The sequence below is a fragment of the Pleurodeles waltl genome, chromosome 7, assembly GCF_031143425.1.
Source record: "Pleurodeles waltl isolate 20211129_DDA chromosome 7, aPleWal1.hap1.20221129, whole genome shotgun sequence".
NCBI classification, from domain to species: domain Eukaryota; kingdom Metazoa; phylum Chordata; class Amphibia; order Caudata; family Salamandridae; genus Pleurodeles; species Pleurodeles waltl.
Genome location: NC_090446.1, coordinates 805,895,825 through 805,903,241, shown reverse-complemented (window position 1 = coordinate 805,903,241; position 7,417 = coordinate 805,895,825). Strand labels below are relative to the sequence as shown.

The 7,417-nt window shown below is 52.6% G+C and overlaps 1 long non-coding RNA gene across 1 annotated transcript; it reads left to right on the top strand.

The window, feature by feature from the left end:
- Window positions 1-479: 479 nt before the first annotated feature.
- Window positions 480-5,329, top strand: LOC138245613 (uncharacterized). The gene is made up of 2 exons (XR_011194152.1): window positions 480-2,674; window positions 2,726-5,329. It is a non-coding gene; the product is annotated as an uncharacterized lncRNA (long non-coding RNA).
- Window positions 5,330-7,417: the final 2,088 nt, after the last annotated feature.

Genomic DNA, 7,417 nt, shown 5'->3' with positions numbered 1-7,417 from the left:
CTGTGTCTTGCCCAGTGAAACCCGTTTAGGTGGAAGTGGTTTAATAGCAGCTCGAGTTGCCCAATTGCAGCCAGGGAACCAGGTTCATCCAGTCTCTGCGTTTGCTCAGGATGGTGGTTTGCCAGGCAAAATCACTTAATCCCCCAAGCGGTGCTAAATTAAATGTGACTTTGTGTAATGTAAAAGGTGCTCCGATACCATTCAGTCAATTTAGGGCTAAAAAACTACCAAAGAACCACAGTGGTATTATTGTGCAGAACACTAGCACAGTGATGAAAACGTACGGAGCCAATATTTTCACTGCGATGTCTGAAGAGGTCACTGCCCGGACAATCGAAGAGCATCTCGCTCTCTTCCTTAGTAGGGGAGAAGCTAGATTACGCTTACTGCATACCTCTTGGAAGCACAATTTAGTTGTGTATGCTCTTTGCTTCGCATGTGTAGTGTCCTGCTGGACACGTTCTAGTGTTTGGCCAGCCTCTCTGCTGAGGGCTGGCCTCCCACATACACCCCACACAGGCATCACCGGTCAGGTGACCCTGGCAATAAAAAGGGCTGGGCGCACGTACCCAGGGCCAGTTCCACCCACACAGAAACTGTGTCCGTGTCGTCTCTTTTAGTAGCATGGGGGCCTAGGGCCCCAACACTACATTGGCGACGAAGATGGTTGCCCACACGTGCCCCCATGTTCCGCTGCAGCACCAGGCGGTACCAGGATGCTGACTGCCACACCGCATTGCCTGGTCTGCTACGACCACCACGAGATACGGCGCAGCATTTCGTCCCTGCAGCGTGGTAAAGTGAAGGTGCTGCGGAGAGGGAGAAGTATTTTCTTTGTCTCGCAAGGTGAGGAAGTGTGCCGCCGTACCAGTAAAAGTGTGAGGTGTGAGCGAGAGCTGGCAAAGCTCCATGTGGCTACGCCTTGGAAGGAGAAGCAGAGGAGCGTGCCGCGAGACACATGGTGCCAGCCCACCAAAGACTGAAATGAGGTCAGCCTGCTGCGCGAGGGAGAACTTCATGGAAATGCCCCGCAGCGTTAATAAAAGCCGCCGTGGCCGCTGTAACAGAGCCTCACTAGTGTTATCGCGCACCAGGGAACAAACCGATGCCCAAGGCTGCCCCCCCATGTCGAGTGAAGCGCGCTGTGAAGTGTGAAAAAAAAAGAGCACCAAGCAATGGCCGGGGCCGGCCGGCCCTGCCCCCAAGAAGGTAATGCGGTCTGCAGCGTATGCCATGCTGCTGCGGCCGCGTATGAGAAGGAATATGGTGCTGCCACACACCAAAAGAATAAATAAAGAAAATGCAACGGGCCGTTTTCCCCCTTTCTTTCATGTAATGGTGCTGTTGCGCACCAAATAAGGAAATGCCCAGGGCCACCCCCACCTCCCTGCAATAAGGCTAAAAAGACCGCGACACGGCCTGCTGTGGCCGCAAAAGAAGGAAAGTGCGAGGGTGCAGACACGCACCGCACTAAAGAAAGAAAAGGCCCAGAACCGCTACCCCCCAGGCTGCCGTGTGGACCGAATTAACTGGTTCAGACACGCACCGAAAGAAATGTGGAATACGTGGTGCAGATATGCACCGAAAGTAGTTTGAAACGACATGGTGCAGGCACGCACCAAGGACACGAAAAAATTGCCAAGAGCCGCCCCCCCCAACCTCCCAAAAACATGTGGAGTGAAGCTTTGAGGTGGTGACACGCATCTAGAGAGGAAAACAGTGCCCGGAGCCACCACCCCCTCTCACTGCAATGTGTGCCCTCTGCATGCCTCCTCAAACGAGGCTATGCAGTGCTAAAGGAAAGGAAAAGAAGAGAAAAAAGAGAAAATAAATACAAATACACTTACATGCAGCCTTTGCAGCCCCCTCCAGAGTCCCATCCGGCCTGGTGAACTCCTCCTGCAGCATGGCTTCACCGGCGTGTGGTTCAAAACAAACAGGCCGGTAACAGGAAACACTGTCTTCAAGCTAGAAAAAAAGTGCACTGCTGGCATCCAGTGGGCAAAGTTGGTTCTGCACCCTATTTCTATTTTAAAGGAAAACAAGATTGGATGAAGGCAAGTCTACAGCAGCACTTTCAGAAAGTGACTGCTCCAGACCGAGAGTGCCCCCCTGGATGGAAATGGCGCAGAAGACGGAAACGGCGAGGAAGAAGGACGCAACGCGGACGACACTGCACAGGGAAGGAGAAGACTGCAGCTGCTCCAACCAAGCTGCACCCATGAGAAATGGATGTAAGTGCCACGTAAGGCATGAAGAGTGCGCGCAGGGACTGCGCAGCCCCTGGCGGCCATCCACTGCCATCGCCGAAAGAACGCCACATGCCCCAGCAGTGATGGGCATCACCGCAGGACAAGAAAGGGACATGCCAGGCGTTACCATAGGATGCCCAGAAAAGACTATGGGGGTCATTACGACCCTGGAGGTCGGCGGTAAGTTGGCGGTAACACCGCCAACAGGCTGGCGGTGTTCCGCCAGCAATTATGACCGTGGCGGAAAAGCCACGGCCATACCACCGGCCCCTCCACTTTCCCGCCAGGTTTCCGCCTGGCGGTCATAATCCCCAGGGCAGCGGTGCAATCACCGCAGCCCTGGGGATTATGAGTCCCCGACCGCCAGCCTGTCCGTGGTGGTAAACACCGCCATTGAAAGGCTGGCGGTAAGGGGACTTGGGGTGCCCCTGGGGTCCCCTGCACTGCCCATGTACTTGGCATGGGCAGTGCAGGGGCCCCCAGGCATAGCCCCGTCGAGCATTTCACTGCCCGAATTTCGGGCAGTGAAATGCACGACGGGTGCTACTGCACCCGCTGCACATCAGCATTGCCACCGGCTCTATTACGAGCCGGCAGCAATGTTGATGTGACATTTCCGCTGGGCCAGCGGACGGTAACACTGTTACCGTCCGCTGGCCCAGCATAAATGTCTTAATAGGGAGCAAGGAATACCGCCGGCAATGGCGGTAATCTGTCTCCCGCGGCCTCAGCGGTCTTTTTGCAAGACCGCCGAGGTCGTAATGGCCTCCTATGTCACATGCCCAGAGAGCTGCGCCAGAGAACGTGACGACTAAGGCAACATCTGCGAAATTGGAGAGAGCACCCGAGAGCGTGACATAATGCACGGGACAAGAGGCCGTGCCAGCCGGCCTTTCAGCAACACAAGATGGCCACCGTTGGCCCATCACACAGGAGGTCATCAGAAGCGACCAACCCTGCAAAGCACACCCAGGTTCAAGCAAGACACAGTGCCAAGAAAGCACTGCCTTGAGGCACAAGCACTGCGCCCTCAAGTGAAGAGGAAGCGGAAAATAAAGTGACCCTATGTCACTGCCCTGCAACGGGCCAGAGACTCAGCAAGGAGTGTCCTCCCCCATACTGCCTCAAGACGGAGTCGGCAGTGACCCACAACAGGCAAGAGGAGAGTCGCACACCCCAAGTGGCACGATGCCACCCAGCAACACTGAGAAACACCTAGTCCTTGGACAGGACAGGACCTTCTAAAGGTCCACACAACAAAGGAGAAGAAAGCGTGGCACAGCACCACGCTATGAAGAAGGACGAAAGGAGACTGTGTGACATCACCTGTCACACCTGACGACCACAGAAGAACAAGAATGGAAGATCAACAGGGTAGAGAGATGGAGGACTCACACAACAAAGGAAGAGTGCACCCACAGACAAGACAGCCACCGGGGTGCGATGACATCACTGGAGACAGTTTGGCGGAAGTGCCAATTGTAAGACACCATGCGCGAACCGCGTACTTGCCCCACGCGTCAAAGTGTGACCATCCAAGCCACCTATCACCGGCTGCTTAAACCAGATGGCATCACTGCCAGCATCTGCACATGAGGAAAAGAAAGACTACACTAGCTATGACAAAGTCCCTCCAATCACCCTCACTCCAGCAACATCACTTGTCATCCAGGTCTCCAAATGGCAAGCACCATCATTGCCATGTGCATCACAGTATCCATCAAAGGAGCAGTTAAACAACCAGACTAGAGTCCTACACCTCTGCTGTAATGCTCTGAAGAACCAGTCAACCAATGACCACCTGCTCGCCATGTCTGTATCCTGCTCTCGGTGGCAAGAGCAAGTCGTGACCTAGACCCATCTACCCCTGTAATGGCACGAGCGACTAGGCAGTGGCTCCTAGGAGGTCTTGCAGCTGCCCTATATGGCACACAAGCAGCCCCAGTGCAGTCCACAAGCAGTCCCGTGACAACCAAGACAAGGGGCCTATCAAGCTTGAGAGAGGATTGGACATTGCCCCACCGATGAAGTCAAGGAGACAAGCAAGGCTGTGCAATGGAGACTCCAACAGGTCACAGCACACCAAGACTGTCTTCAGTGAAATAACATGACACCAACTAGACACCCTCCTGGCAACATGAGAGACAATTGCCCTAAGACCGTTTGAGAGCCCGCATGCACCTGATCCATGTCGGCAAGCGCCCTGACCACGAAACATACACCCTTGTGGTTGCACGAATGACTTGACAATGGCTCTTGTCGGAGAGCCTGCAGCGGCCGGCAGATGGCCCACACGCAGCCCAGCACAGTCCATGCCAATCCCGTGGCAAACCCATCGAAAAGGCCTGGAGGAAGTTCCATAGTGAAGAATCCACAAACAAGAGGTGGCCTGGCAGCAGCTCTGCCATCAGAGTGTCAGGATGTACAAAGGTTTCAGAGGAGGACTTCACGCCATCACAGATGTCATCCATCTTCAAGGGATTGGCCTTCGTGAAGCCAGGATGTCTCGGCAAGCAGATTCACAGTGGACTCCACCAACGCTCGTGATGCACCCAATTCGAATGAGACACCCAATTCGAATTATACACCCTATTTGAGCAAGTTGAACTGTAAACACCACCAGCCTTGCCACGAGTGCCCACAGGACTGAACCACAGCGCATCAGTGGGCACTTAACCAACCATCTGGCTGTCAGAGTCCGGACTTCTTCCACACAGTGTTCGTGCCCGGCTGCGATTGGTTAAATCATGAACCCGTGCAGAAGGATCCGTGTGCTCCCAGCTGCACCTGCCGACTGCAATCCTGCGGCCTGCCTTCTCGAGGCCGAGAGACTGATGGTGGTGTTTTTTATTACTGTGTTTTTCTCTTGCAGGTTGGACTTTGTTTTGTTCCACAAAGTTTTGGAGGAATGTAGTGTCCTGCTGGACACGTTCTAGTGTTTGGCCAGCCTCTCTGCTGAGGGCTGGCCTCCCACATACACCCCACACCCACCCAACACAGGCGTCACCGGTCAGGTGACCCTGGCAATAAAAAGGGCCGGGCGCACGTGCCCAGGGCCAGTTCCACCGACACAGAAACTGTGTCCGTGTCGTCTCTTTTAGTAGCATGGGGGCCTAGGGTCCCAACACTATAGCATGGAAACCCCACGTAAGAGGCTGTGGCTAACTAGCTGTAGTGTTGCGCCAGTGATGTAACTGGTCGCTGGGCACCACTATATGGGAAAGGACTGGAGGGGTGGCAACAGGGTCCATTCACGGTATTCCCCCTCGGGTTTAGCATCAACGGGCCTCGCCCTTGGTCATGTGACCGTTATTAAATAAAGGTGTGGTTGGGGTGGGGCAGTCAGAGGAGACGGTGGACAGACGCACGAGAGAGCCTCCGGGCTTAACGCTGCTCACAGAATCTATCCAGTGTGTCCTGTGTGTTTATTTGGGAGTGCCGGCCACCGCTGACACTACACCAGCCAGAGCTACCGACTTTACAGTTGCGGAGCCAGGTTTGAGTCTGAGCTCTAGCGCAGCATCTTGTATGTCTGGCCCAAATCACCTAATCCCCAGCGGCTGCAAAAAAGAATAAAAACCAATGTGTTGCTTGTAACATAACTGGTTCATCTAAAGCGCTCCAGTACGTTGAGTCGCACTAGGTAAAAGTACAGAAGAACCACATTTATCAATAGGCAGAGCATTGGCACATTTGTAAATGGAGCGGCGTCGATGCCTCCAGGTGAATTTCTGCCGCCCCCCGTGGCCTAATTGTTTACAACTGCAAGATTTTTCATAGGGGTCACAAAATCGGTCATTTGGTTGGTTTCAGAGCTTAATTTGAGTCGGTGGATGCCAGTAGGAGCCAACAGCATTTAATTTTGAGGGCTGGCACGTATTTTTTGCATCAGGCAATTATTGTGAGGAAAAGACACATATGGGAAAGGCAGCGCAAAGAAAGACAGAAAGCAGAAAGCTGCAAATGTGAGATGAAGGGGCAGGGAGTGGCTGTGTATGGATTTAAGAAGCCCAAGATGGTTTAGGGATTACGCTGCCTCAGTATTCTAGGCTCGCACATGTAAATTCAGCTGCCACGTGTTTCCAAGGAGAGCTTTTGGCACCAGCACTTTTTTTTTATTAACAAATTAACCACTGGGTGGCTTGGTGGTGTTGGACTGCACAAAAAAAGGCAGATAAGCAAGGACTGTTCCTATTATATAACCTCTAGATGATTAAAGGCTTAGTTGGGTCTATTTCTTAATTGATGGTTACTCCCCACTTATAATTGGGGGGGAGGGGAGGGTTGGAGGCTAGGACCCTGTATTAAGTACTTTAAACGTGTCCTACCTTCCTGCGAGGAGATCCGGAGATGAGCACTGTTGGGGGAGGAAAGTGATGAATGTTGGCGTGCTTACGGGAAATGGGGGACACGGACTGAAGGGGCGTTGAGAAAGATGTTGAAGACCTAAAATAAATAACACAAATACAGTGTGTGCTGCCAGAGGGCATTAAGTAACAATAACCACCCCAGTAGTTAGGGTACTATTACCAGTGCGGAGCATCTATGCCTCTTCCGGGCACGGTGTCAATGCTATGGTTTTCCAGCTGTTGCAGGACTGCTGACATCGAACTGAGTAAGTTAAGTCCATCGTACTGGGATGTGAACCTGCGCACCATGAGACTGTAAACCACTAAGCTGTGTTATCTTGCTGCAATGTTTGGTCTAACTTAGCTCTGTATCTGCTCTGGCAGATACCTGATTATTTTAATGTGACAGGGTCTACAGGGCTGCTACTCATGCAGTGCCACCTTCTGTTGGTGGAAGGTTGGATTGATACAGAGTATAGATGTCTCAACTTGCGTGAGTAGCAATAAATGCTATATAAATGCAGTGAGAGAGACTTGCACTACCCTGTGGTGCTGGGCACTCCTACTTGTAGGAAAATACCCTCTTTTTGGCATGTTACCCCCAATTTCTGCCTGATGTTAGTGTGTTTGATTGTGTCACTGGGATCCTGCTAACCAGGACCCCCAGTACTTATGATCGCTCTCCTCTCTCAAATTTGTCACTGCATACTGGTAACCTAGCATTTCATCCCAAATTGGCATACTAGTCACTCCTGATAAGTCTCTATTATATGGTACTTAGGTACCCAGGGCATTGGGGTTCCAGGGGATCCCTAT